At 36.2% G+C, this 14,180-nt stretch overlaps 1 long non-coding RNA gene across 1 annotated transcript in view; it reads right to left on the reverse strand.

Annotated features, from left to right (window-relative positions):
- LOC116183296 (uncharacterized) overlaps positions 1 to 14,180 on the reverse strand; it is a 52,373-nt gene that overhangs the window by 2,690 nt on the left and 35,503 nt on the right. The window contains exons 7-9 of the long non-coding RNA XR_013339446.1: positions 11,851 to 12,020; positions 11,076 to 11,231; positions 184 to 342 (exon numbers count right to left, since the gene is read on the reverse strand). This is a non-coding gene — a long non-coding RNA (uncharacterized LOC116183296). The remainder of the gene's footprint in view (positions 1 to 183; positions 343 to 11,075; positions 11,232 to 11,850; positions 12,021 to 14,180) is intronic.

Raw genomic sequence — 14,180 nt, forward strand, 5'->3', positions numbered from 1 at the left:
AGACTCCAAAGCCCCTTCACTTTCTGCTTTTCTTTTCTAAAACAGTTTATAACCTCTCAGAAACATATGCTTTTCTCTTTAATCAACTAATTTTGAAGATTTCTGTTTTCTCTGTGGTTTATGGTTGCCATCATGGACCACAGCACAAAAGTTATACCATAACATTAAGAAGCAAATGCTCACCAGTGTCCATAATCAATATGCTGTCAAATCATGAGACTTAACAATTTCATATCTATCCACTTCAGGCATATTCAAATCACTAATAAAATAGAAAAGTTTATCATTCTTTTACTAGAACATATGTATGACCATGTTCTTCAGTTTTTTTTCCAAACATCCCTGAAATATAAACAAAGGCATAAAAATTATTACCATATGAAACAAAACTGAAATTAAACAAAATCAAGAATTCAAAATCATGCTGGCTGAAATTTATGGAACATTTCACCATGTACAAGATTGTTTTTTTTTTTTTAAGTATTGAAGTCCGTAGCAATCATTGAAACTCACAGATAATCTTTGAGAACATATCACCCTGTGATTCTGAATTTCAGAAAAGTCTTGCTGATTTAGTTGATTGACTACTTCACAGCTTTTGAAAGTTTCACAGCATATCCATCTACATCCTTTGAAACTGAAATGCTTTGAATGTGAAATCCCCATGTATCTTGACACTCACAAAATTAATCAGTGAGTTGATTATTTTCTCCTTCTCCTGGGAAGGACTAAATAAGGTCTTTACCAAAATACGTAAAGTGTAAAAATATGAAGGATAGATATCATTTAATCAGGACATTATTCAGGAATTGAATGCAATAACATCTCCCAGACAAAGGAATATTAAGGTAATTGTACTAAATTTCAGCTTATTCCCGAAAATGAGGTGCTTACACGATGGTCAATGCAGACCATCAGGTTACAAATTTACTACAGCTGTGAAAAAACTAACTCAAAGACCCTTGTGTATTCATCAAAACTGCAAAATATTGAGACATAAAATTTGAGTTTATACAATTTTTAGCCAACTGCACTGCTTCCCTTAGATGTGTAAGAGGAAAAAATAGCTACAGAAAATTGCTAAGCCTGTTGAAAGCATATAAAATAAAAACAACTTTTATTAAGCATTATTAGAATGCAGAACTCTGGAATGATGTGATCCCCAATTTTGCCACTTTGTGAAGTATTCCACAGATACATATGACAGGATTCATCATCCACATTAGTTTGATTTCTAATTGCACTCTTTTAATTTTGTGCATGGAAAAAAAAACCTGCAGAAATCACCAGGAATTTATCAAAGCAGGACTGGAAAACTAACAATATTCCTTCCCAGGTCACATATTTTTGTTGTTCAAATCATCACAGAAAGTATTCTGCAAAAAATAAACCACAGTAATAGGTGGACTTCAAGGAAGACTTCAGTATTGTCACAGTGACTGAGGCTCTGATCTTCAACACGCAGCCTAAATTCTCTGTCTCAGAGCTGAGATTTGAACCAAAGAGGGTTATGGAACATTTAGGAAATACAGTGGTTAAAATCCTTACAGCACAGCAGAGCATTAAATGAGAACTCAATACTGTTTGGCAAGAGGAAAAAGATTTCTCAAAAGTTTTGTACATCTAACCCAGATTTTTTTTGTCCAGTCAATAATGTAATGAATTTGGGATACAACTGATATTGGTTTTGAGATGACGAAAGCCAGAATTTAATAATACTTTAATATTTGTCAATAAGAAATGCCTATATGTATTAAAAAATGGAAAAAAAATTATCAGTTCCATGTATAATAAGCAGAAGAGAAAATGTGTCGACTACAGATTTAAATTTTTTTTCTATTGCACAGTGTGTTCAAATACTTTGGGTTGGGCAAAATAAGAGTGAAACGTTAAGTATAAGGTTTTGAACTTGTCTTGCTTATTTAAAAAAGGAAACATGTTCATGAGAGGTTGTAGGAAATGGAAACTGGACTTGTACAGGGACAACTGAAGGCTGGACATCCCAGCACTGCCACTCTCCTGACTGGCAGCAGACGACTTAGTGCCTTGGGCAAAGCAGAATAAGCAAATACATCACTGTAAGCAGTTTCCAGTAGGACTATGGCAGTATTGTCACAGATTTTTCAGTGAAATGAACCATCTGCAAACCTCAACAATTTTTTTGATTGGTGAACTCAATGAAGGTAATAAAAGCATCCAAGGCCATTTCTGTCTAGTCACAGTCAGCTAAAAGTATGGTTATTGACTGGAGAAGTAAAACAAAAATTTAAAGAGTGAAGGTGTGCTGGAAGACAGGACAGAAATGGAGAACCTCAACATATTTGCAATTGGATGATCATAAATTCTGAGAGCAAAAGCTGTGGCTGCACTTATCCTTCTTTCCTACCCTAGAAGGGAAAAAACTTCTTGCAGAAATGATGTGCATATAAAAGGCTTTAAGTATCTTAAATATATAAAAGACAATTTTGTTCTTTTAGCTCAATGTGTACGCATAATTTTAAACCTCAAACTAGGAATCATCTCTCTTGATCTAAATTTTAAATAATGTCCACATTTATAAACACTTGCACATTTTTGTTCTCTCTGGCAGTGTTTCAGACTTGAGTATTATTGAGGACCCCAGAATTAATGTACCAATGTTAGTTTGCATCAGAACATGCCTCCATCAAGCAACATTTTCAAATTTGCTGCTGTTCTAGAGGCAGAGCGGGTGAGTCATATGCCTTGGGGAATGCTAAATAAAACCCTACACTACATGCTAATCTCACCCACTCTAGCAGATACCTCAAAAAATGTTATGTGGCTACAGATAAGATGAGAACTGACAGAAAATGCTGCAGATTAAAAGTGATATGATCTGTAAGAAAAATCTTTTAACCTCTGAACTATGGAAAGAACATAGGAATGAACAGTAGTGAATCACTGTACTTCAACATGTTCATCTCTTAAGCTCCTTTTTATGAACTAACACTTAATTTATAGTGCTCATTTGTACAATTTGCTTTCCATTATGGAAACCATTCACAATTTGACTGTTCCAAATAATTGCTTGGAGTGATGGCTTAAGACACATGAAGGCACTTCAGTGTATCACTTGAATGCATTTACCAGGAAGAAATATTGGTACACACAAACAAAAAAATAATGTAAGAGGCCGTCATTTTGATCTACACGTGACAGTACAAAATCATTCCATCAGAGCTCACTGAGACAATGCTGTAAATGCAATGGAAAGGGAACACAATTTACTTGTTTCTGGATTGTCGTGCAGTTCACCTGCTGTGCTTAGTCAAGGGACTTGGTAGAAGAGCATTTAACAAGAGGAACTTGGCTCAAGAGCAGTGGACAGAAGGAAGAGCTGCAGACAATGAGATGAGTTCACCACCTTGAACACGGCTTAATTTTTCTTAGAAGAAGCAGTGGATGATTTAGAACACGGACTTAAAATATGAAGGAATACTCTAAAATTTCACAGCAAACCCTTCATAAACGCTCAAATTTTATGCCACGAGACTGTTGGTGGGCGTAACACACTTGGAGAACAAGCCCCTGTGATGCTGACTTCACATCTTTGGTTTATTTAAGAAGTTTCCTGCAAGAAGAATACTCAGCCTTTGATGCCCAGGAGTTCCTTTTGTCAACTCCTCTTTGGAATGGAAAGTGTTATGCTTTTGCACTCTAGAGCCATGGCCATGGTTGCTGCTGGAATGGCAGTCATTAGCTGAAAAATCCCTCCCTGATCAGAGCAATTTCTGAAAGCCTTTTAAGGCTGATTCCCCATTAAAGGAACTATGACAGTTTACAACAACTCATGATCTCACTCTGACGCACAGCAAATTTCTTTTCTCCTAATCTTTCCATTCATTTTGATGGGCAAAAAGGTGATTAAGTTCTGTTAATGCAGGATTCTATGTTAACATGAATTTGGAAACACTTCAAAGAATGAACTCATGTATAAAGAAGACAAAATGGTCTTTGCTTATCTGAAGTGAATACAGAAGAAACTAACACAAGACATGAAAGAGAAAACAGGGTAAAAGCTTATTCAATTAAGATTTGTGGATTTATACACACTTTTTTTAAACCTGGTGAAAATGTAATCCATTAGCAGCAATGCAGATTGGCTGGAAAATTATGCAACTGATTGCAAAAGCAGTTAAATTACACACCAAACACATTTAAATGCTTCTAAAGATTTTATCTGAACCCTTCTAAAATCATAGAAAGGTTTTAAAACTGAAAAATCTTTTTTCGTATCTTCTCCCAGACATTTAAAAGGACAAGCCAGTTTATTAACTTACTTCACTAGTGCTTTTCATGGCATAAAAAGTTGTACAGCAAAGAGGGCACATAGTTTTTTCTGTATAGTTTTTTCCTGTTCAAGTTACAGGAAGGATAAAAAAAAAAGGGATGGCAAAGAGGGCATATCCACTAACAGCTGGGCTCTCCCTTGATCGTGCTCTTCACAAAGACCAAAACAGACAGCTTTTATGATCCTATTTTGCTTTGACTGTCAGACTCCTCTTGTTCCAAAATCTACCACCAGTAGAACAGTTTTGGCCAACATACAGCCCTCTCATTTGTGTGTTATATTAACATTTCATTTGATCTGCATCCATCTCATCTACAGATTCTGAACTCCACCAGACAGGGATTGACCCTCCTTGGATGTTTTATAGTACCTGGCAAAGTACACTCAACTTCTGATTGTCCATTTTGGTACACCTACAGGCACTGTGCTGAGATACCCAGGCTAGGCCAAAGCTGGCTCAAGGCTTCTTGTGAACTGAGGTAAAGCCAAATTTCTCATCTGCAATCAGACAGCAACTTGTGGGAGCACAGTGTCAGTTCCAGTTTGCACCAAGCAGTTTCATCCTTCTCCTTTCCCCTTGCCTGCCACAACTTTTAAAGTTTTCCAGTTTGCAAAGCAATGAACTTTGCCAAGGCCCTGACAAGAGCAGTAGCCAATAGTTGTGATAACACTGTAATAACTGAAATATATTTTACCACTGCTGTTGAGGGAAGATAAGTTTCTCACATCTGTATGGAATGTACTCTGGAGCACGGCTGATGTTGCGTGGTATTTCAATGAATTGTTGGTCTGGAGTTGTCTTCAGTGACAGTGCCAAACCCATTACCGATAAACACTGCTTTTCCTACTCCAGCACTTCCAACAAGTAAGAATGCTTTGCCTTTTATTACAAGTAAATCAATGAAGTACTAGAGATGTACAGTGTAAAATGTGTACAACAAAGATTGACTAAAATTGAAAAGGAAAAAAAAGCTCATCAAACACTTGCACATCACTGTTTACTTTTAAAAGCAAACTGTAATTTCTGTCTCTCTCTCTAGGCTAGGACTAAATTCTAAAAAGTGATGAAGTAGGATACATCATTCTTTTATTCTCAAAGAATTGATAAAATAAATTGCTTTACCTTTTACACAGCATTTCTACTTGAAAATTTTTATTAACTTCTTCTAATAGGAAGCTTTTGAAATCTTGTTGTAGCTGAAGTGCATTTGTTCCACCTCAGGTTTTACAGAACACCAGACTCCCTATAATCATTAGAGAAGCAAAGACTGGTGAAAGATGTAGGTGTACATCTTTCTGGTGAAAGATGGAGGATTAATTTCTCAATTATTTCAATTTAATTTTTGGCCTGGCTTTCAACTTACCTAAAACCATTTGGACAAAGAGTTGGCAATAAACAGCTTTACTTACTGTGAGCACCTAAAAGCTTGCTTGTCTGATAAATCTTTTTCAAGCTCTTCAATTGCCTGATAAATATTTCTTTTCCAAGCTCTGTATTTTCCTATCAAATATTAACCCTCAAAGACAACAGCAGAGTTGATAATGGACTAGAACATCAGATCCATGTTTCTACATCCATAGACTTCTAATCTCCCCAGGAAAATTCCTACTCACCTAAGCATTAAAAAGTTGTACAATACAAGTTAATGCAATCAAAACACCATTAATCACTTGAGAATATCCTATGCAGAATATACTGAAAAAAAGTGCAAAAATAACCATACCTTCTAACTGAGGTGATTACAATTAACAGCTCAAGCTTTCTATCCTCCACTGACAAGTATATATCATACTATCACACCTTCTACAATTTGTCTTCCACAAATGCAACTCTAACTTTATAAATTGTTCAATAGCCTCGTAGAAGGGTGATGAAGTGGTTTGCTTCCTCTAGATCTCATTTCACACATTGTGTGAAACTAATTTAGCTGGCAAAAAAATTATCTGTGCATAAGTGTGGCCATAGGAAAATATTAAGTCTTCAATTTATGGTGCATAGCTGCTGTGAGCATTATTTTCAATGATTTAAATTAACTTGGAGCCTGAATTTCTCTTACTATGGATAAAAGGCACCCCACACAGAAGTTAGTAGATGCTCCAGAAAGGTTAGATTCCTATGCTGGAAGCCTGTGCTAGGGCAGGTTTCTGGGAGGGCCTGTGAACCTGAATAGAGAGGAGCCCATGCTGGAGCAGTTTATGAAGAACTACAGTCCGAGGGAAGGACTCAGGCTGGAGAAGTTCATGGAGGCCTGTCTGCCATGGGAGGGACCCTGTGATGGAGCAGGGGAAGAGTGTGAGGAGTACTTCCCCTGAGAGGGAAGGAGGAGCAGAGAAAGCATGAGCTGACTGCAGCCCCATTTCCCATCCCTCTGTGCTAAAGGGGTGAAGAGGGAGAGAAAATTGTGAGTGAAGTTGAATTGGGAAGGAGGGAGGAGTAGAAGGAAGGTATTTTTAAGATTTTTGGGGTTTTTTACACTACCCTAATCTGATTTGATTGGCAATAAATAAAACTAATTTCCCCAAGTTGAGTCTGTTATGCCTATGACAGTGTGCTGAGTATTTGATTCACCTGTCTTTATCTTGACCCAAGAGTCTTTTCATCATATTTTTCTCTCCACTGTCCAGCTGATGAGGGGGAGTAGCAGTGGCTTGGTGGGCACCTGACATTCAACCAGGGTCAGCCCTCCACACTACTGCTCTGATTAAGCAATACACATAAGAGAAGAAAAACTCAACTCATGACAAAATTCTCTGAAATTCTGTTTGAGGATATATGTGGCCACCAAATAAATAATAAATTAACAGAATAAAAATTAAAAGGAAGACTTAGTATAAATAATGAAGTTTGTTCCAATTAATTTTCAAACTGGATGTTAAAAATGCCAACTAATATAATCAGATACTTACAGGTTCTACTCCAGGTCCTGGGGTTTTGGGTGATGAATATTACCTCTGGATATTGTAGCTGGGGCAGCAGCTCTTAAAGGTGTACCTCAAATAGCAGCCACATTTACAAGCAAAGAATATGTGCCTAAGACTCTGTCAGGGTCACAACCTAGGAATCATCAGTAAACTTCTCAGCAAAAGAAAGTCAAGATATGCTGTTTAACAGGAACGTGATCAAGGCAATCTTGTTTATTACAGCCCTACAGAGGATTATCTGCAACACAATGCATACGCTATTCCTTAAACAAAATAAACAAACTCTGTTTGAACATGCTTTAGAGATTTTTTACCAGAATCACTGAGGGAGACAAATTCAAAAGGTTTTACTTGATCTAGTATGAATTTGTTAGAGTTTAACTAATGTAAAAGATAGCTAGCGTGCTTTGCTGATGTGAGTTCTCCTGAAAGCAGACAAAAGCAGAGGAGGGGAAAATCTCTCTCAAGGTCAATGGAAATAATCAGAAGATAATTCAGAGCAGGAGTCTAAATTTAGGTGCTCCAAAATGTTTCTTGAAAAAGCCACTTCCTGTTTCTCAGATAAAGTTAGATTATATGGCTCACCCCACCAGGCACCTTGCTGAGTAACCAGAGGATTACTGCAGTTGAAGTTTCTAAGACAGGAAAGCATAAAACTCCAATCACTTTCTAATGATTACATTCAGATCTTAGATTTGGATTACATTACATTACAGTATGTCAGAGAGCCACAAAATTTGCTTAGCTGTATAATTAATAAGAAGGAAAGAAGTCCTACTCTGCTTAGACTGACTGATTTAGATTTCATACACTAACCTTCCATCAATGCCTTGTGAAGGCTGACCTAGAACAGAGGCTAGACAGAGTCAAAGAATAAAGTAGGTATTTATTAAAAGGCCTCAATGGACACACCTTGGGTAGTTCAAGAGCCCAGACAGGGCTACACCCAAGATGGACCCAAAATGGTCACAAAATGGTGACTAGTTACAAAGTGTCACGCTTCTATAAATTCTGGTCCATTAGCATATTGAAATTCACTGTCCAGTTATAACTTTAGGTTATGAAGTCCCACCCTTCTTGCTTTTATCTCTTCATTCCACTGTTGTTTATGCTCTTGGGCCCAAAATTGATTGTCCTTGGTCCCAAGCTAGGAATTGAATTATTTTGTCTAGCTACTCTATGAAGAGAGCTTACCATCCCTTAATGTGAAACTCAGAACCACAGACAAAAGCAGAGCAGAATCTGAAAAATATAACTAAATATAACTAACTTATAGCTAAAACTTAAGGCATCACTAAAGTACAGTGATGCAAGGACTTCAGTAATGGAATTTTAAGTCTATTTTACTGAGAGACTTTCCAAATACCAGTTCCAATAATCTCATCATTGATACCTCAAGTTACATCAGCTCACATCTAGGAGGCACAATCAGCATTCCAGTATTCATAGGCTAATTTAAGGCTCTTTTCTGTGCCAAATAGGCAAGACAAAGTGTTAATTAGGTTTTAAATATTACTTAGCAATAGTGAAAACCAAAGAAATTATAAGAATAAAAGAAAAAGGAATGCAACTCTGCAAAGCTGTCTCCAGAAAAATAGAGGAAGAAGAAAATGGGAGAACAGCTAAAGGGAAAGCCATTGTAACCGTGTCTCTATGGCTCACCTTGTTAGCATCCATAACAGTGTTAGGGACTCAGTCTACATAGGATCTATATCCCTATTTAAAACAAACCTTTTTGGCCCCTCATGAGTAACATTGGCTTGTCTTCTTAGAGGAGACCACGGGAGATCTGCAAATCATATTTCAATATAATCTTATCACTTAAATGCTTAAACAACAACATTGTACTGCAATTAAAACTTCAGAAGATGACACATCACTGAAACAAGAAGCTTTTGTAACATCAAACCCATGTTTTCCTCCTTTGCATGTTTATTAGGTGGTTATTTAAATAACAAAAAATTCAGTGAACATTCAATACAGCAAAATGACTGCATTTTATGCAACAATTACTTATTTCTGTTTTGATTACAGGAGAGTTGGCCATTAGTCTGCATGATATAGGAGATATAAGGGAGGTACTGTGGGTCTGGGAAGAAAATAACAGGCTCTTCAAGACAACAGGATCAGAATTGTGCAGGCTAATACTTTCTGTCTACCAGCATCCTGCCCTGCCCTCCAGCCTTTCCAGAACCTCCAGTGCTGTGCACCCATGTCTCATTGCATCAAAACCTCAGAAAAAAAGGAATAATTCTATCTCTTACATCTTCTCTGAATTCTGGTATAGTCTATTTTGGATGGAGAATGACATCCTAGCAAAAACACGTGTTTCTTGCCATCTTTCCGCTCTCAGATTTCTGGTGTATAAAACCACACAGTTCATCGCCTGTCAGAACTTCTGCATTAAGTTAATTAATGGGCATTTCTTTTGTGTTCACATACATGTGATGGAGAACTTTCAGAACCTGAAGGGAAGGAGTAGGGTGAATGTTAGTGACACCATTTTCATATAGTAGGAATTTTTGACTTCTTTCTGAACTGGATCTCTGACCGAATCCCTGCACTCAGCCAAGAGTTTACATTAATTTACTCTTCTCTCTGTGCTAGTTTAGTCCCAAATTTTAATTAAGCCTAAGGATAGGAAAGGAGATTCCCAGTCTGAAATAGCCATATTCTGCACTCAGTTATAATAGAAAATGTTAAATGGAGAAGAACATCTATGTGGCTGCCAACATTTAGTAGCATAAATAGGCAAGCATTATGTATCAGAATTATTTGTCTAGTGTGTTGTCAGGAAATTTCATTATGTCTGTCTAGAAGTCTAATTAAAACATCCTGCTTCTCCTTCCAGAACAAAGTTTTACTTAGTCTATCTGTCAAATTGAATGTTCATTACTCCATGTCATGATTAACTGTCCTTTGGGACATGGAAAAAACACATAAAATGTAGAATTTGCTTGCAACATTTGAGCTTTATATTGCTCATCATGTGGCTGACCGAGTGGCCTCAGCAGTGCGTTATTACCCTGCAGCCTCAGGCAAAGGCAGCATGAAGAACTTTTCATGCAAGAGCTGTGGCAGTTTCTTTACAAGGTGAGATGGAAAACATGCTGCATTGCAAGGAAGATACCTTACCCTCTCCATTCCCTGCAATTCCACCAACAAACACAGAGTGACACACTGCTGGCTGGTCCTCCAGCTGAGCATCCTACCACACAGACATGACACACAGTGAGCACCTCTCCTCTCCTGTTGTAGTTCTTATCACAGAGACACAATTATTTACAAGATTTTTTCTCCCTCCTCATTTTTATTCCTTTTAATAAGAAAAAATAAGCTTGGAATTTCTTGGCAGATTTGCCTCAGCAAAGCTAATGTTGCATCAAACAGCACGGTCTCTCAGAAAATGTTAAGAGAGTTAGTGCAAACGAATTAAAGCAGTTACCTCAGCAAGTGAGAACAAATCCTGCTCTGCCAGACGACCACACAGTCCAGCAGGATTGTGAAAATCCAAGGATACAGAACAGTTATCACAATTTTGCCACTGCATTAGTAGAGTGGATTCTACAATCAGTTGTACAGTTGTAATTCAGAAAAATACAGTCAGTCTCCTAAAGTAATACATTTCTTCCAAAGAAATAGTTGTATGAGTCAGAGAATAGAAATAGCTTGGCTGCTTGTAGATTTCTGTGTTAGTGAAGAGTATTCACTTTGATTATCTTAAGCCTAACAGGAAAAAGTTAATGATCCTCAGTGCTTGTCTTCTGATTTACCCAGTTAGCAGGAAAAAAAATACTCTGTAGAAGGCTGATTGTAAAGTTCATAATACCCTGAGACATACCTTAATTTTTGTCACCCTTCTGTCAGAATAATGGAACAAGAGAGAAGAGCACAAAATTCTTTATAAATCTTCTGGTCAGTCACATTCAACCAACTTGGTTATTTCCAATATATCCCAATAAGGATGTGCTGCCACATATAGCAGATGTGTATGTTCCTTGAAGAAAGGTGGGAATAAATGCACTTTTTATTTGGTCTGTATACTAACCAGTTTCTCTATATTTTACATTTTCACCCTGTCTGTAATTAAAATAAATTAGTGTTTAAATTTAGCTTATGGGCAACTAATTCTTGTGAATATACATGCATGCATACATGAACCTGCATGCATTTAATGTGTATAGCACAATGTGCACTATACCACACACAAAAGCCAGAGCACACAAAAGTCACACGTAGCTATACACATTCCAAATCCACACCTTATTATTATTATCTTCTTATTTATTATTTTTGTTACCTTATTCTTCTTTCCTCACTATAAATATCTGACCAACAATGAATTTGCTACCAAATACAAATTCTTCTTACTGTGCACAAACAAACATTTTTGTCACTCTAGATTGTTACTGTACACAGCTTTTCCAAACAGGACACACATTTCTCTATGAACATATTTATCATACTGAAGAACATTACTGCTGAGATGAAATGCCTTTGAAATACTGAGTCATTGAGAGACACTTTATCAATGCTTTAACATACTCAAAAATAATCTTTGTGTCTAATACAACCAACCCATTGATCAAAATACATACACTGATCAAAATAAATACCTTGATCAAAAATCTTAAGTAATTAAAGACAATGAATTCATTTATTTTGAGAATAAAGTTCTCTTCTGGCTGCAAGTACAGCTCCAGGGTAGATTGTTTAACCATCTGCTCAAAGTGTAGGTTCCTCATCCTCAGAACATCCAGAGATGGAAACAGGTCACTGATCACGCCTGTGAAAATTGGGATATCATCTGTCACTATTTTATGCAAATTGAAGTCTCTTAAGACTCAAAAAAACACATGGAAAAGGAGGGTAAACAATGTATCACAAGAACATTAAATAATTTTTTTTAGGAGTCTGTTTTTATTCAAAGGCAAAACACCAGAAATATATTTTACCCAATCCTCAGGTCTGTTCTTGTCTCCTTGTTTCAGGGACACAGCAATTACTAAAACTGACTTCAGTTCCCTGTCATAACAGCCCTACAAAAACAGTTTTACTAGTCATGCTAGCACATGAAATAAAACTAAGAGGCAATGTTTATGAAGAAAATAATAATTTTACACACAGAGTAAAACAAGACATTTTTATTCACTTGTAGACTTTCAGTGGCTTTTGGTCAGTATTAAAGGTTGACTAAAATAAATAAAAGGCTAAATTAGATATCTGTATATCTAATTATTTTTCAGTATTCCAGCATTTAGTTCCCTATTCTTAACTGCCTATCAGCTGGGCAAAGTTTGAAAATATATTCTGCAGCCACACCTAGGAATCCAATATAAATAAAGCCTATTAGTATTATCAATTCCCCCAACACAAAAAAAGGGAAAAAATAAACAACCCTTCCCCCCTACACAACTTAAAAATATACCAGTTTAAGTTGACAGATGCCATGCCTCTCTCCCCTTCCATGACAGTGGTAACTCTGTAAGTGTGAATTAAATGCACTAAATACAGCACAAGGAATAATTAAAAAAAAAAAGTAATTTCCAAATTCAGGACAGTTCATGATCAGTAAGAAAAAAAATTATGAGGTAATAAAGATTCTTAATATCTATACTGCACTGAAAAGGAGTTTGCACATTTTAAAAATGGTACATCTGGGCAAAGAAGTTAAACAGAGTTGATAATGAAACCAGGGAATTTAGGAATATACTGAGCTTAATAAGATTTTGGTTAGATTTAGGCAAGGTTTTTTTTGTGTGTGTGTTTTGTTTTCTGGGTTTTTTCTTTCTTGTGTTTGTTTTTTTTTTCCTTTTTTTTTTTTTTTTTTTGTTGTTAGCTGTCTGAAAGTGTGTGAAAGAGTGAAAGCTGTTGAAAGGGTGTTAAGATATGCATCTTAAAAGCAGCCTGGTGTGTGGCTTGTCCAGTGTACAAGGACTTCCTTTGCCATGGTATGACACATCCAGAAGTCCCTTCATAACATCTGCCCTGACTGATAACCCTGCTCTGCAGCAGGCTGAGGATCCTTTCCATAGGCTAGGATCCTAGTGCCCCAAAGGTACATTTAAAGTTATAAAATTCCCAACACTGGAGCAACACTCTCAGAACTCTTTGAACAGCTATATATTTTATGCAGAAGCCCAAAATTTTTTCTCAGAGGTATTTGATTTATCCCATTTCCATTAAAAGTAAACCAAATGAGAGTTAAGAAGTAAAAAAAGAAGAACATTCTAGATTTTACTTCAAACATTATTGTTAATATTATTATTGCAACTATGATTAATACTGAAGTGGCAAACAATGGCATAAATAACTTCTTTCAATTCAGAACATGCCTCCAGGACAAAGTAATCATTAGACTCAAGGATTCCTAGTTCTAGTGAAGCAAACAATATTAATTATCTTTAGATATGCACACTTTAATTTCATTATCTCTAGAAAACTGCAAGAATGTGTCAGGAAAACTTCAGGATATTTAGACATAATTTCAAAATTATGCAGGCATGGAAATAAAAGTTTTTTATTTCATAAAGGCCCTGCCTGCTATGCGAGTTTATGGCTTAAAACTGAAGGGTTCTTTGAGTTCTAATTCCATTGATAAAAATTAATATTAGGAACATCTTACAAAAATTATACAGCTGGAGATTATTAAAACAGGATACATACAGGGAAGAGATCATACAGTTCCTAGGGTTTGCATTTTTAAGATAATATTTCTGAATATGGGTTCTTTCTAGTATAATAATTAAATTATTTAGAAATGCTTTTCCTCCCCATTTTTTTCAAAAGTTGTCGCTGCTTTTACTGTGGAAAGTTTAAAGACATGTTTATTCAATTACAATATGCTATGTATTTTTCAAAATAATTTATATTTTGTTATTCTTTTCTCCAAAAGATAGTTATTTACATGGGTGCCACACAATAGCACAATGTAATCAGTCATCCC

Source organism: Lonchura striata, chromosome 1, assembly GCF_046129695.1.
Source record: "Lonchura striata isolate bLonStr1 chromosome 1, bLonStr1.mat, whole genome shotgun sequence".
NCBI lineage: Eukaryota > Metazoa > Chordata > Aves > Passeriformes > Estrildidae > Lonchura > Lonchura striata.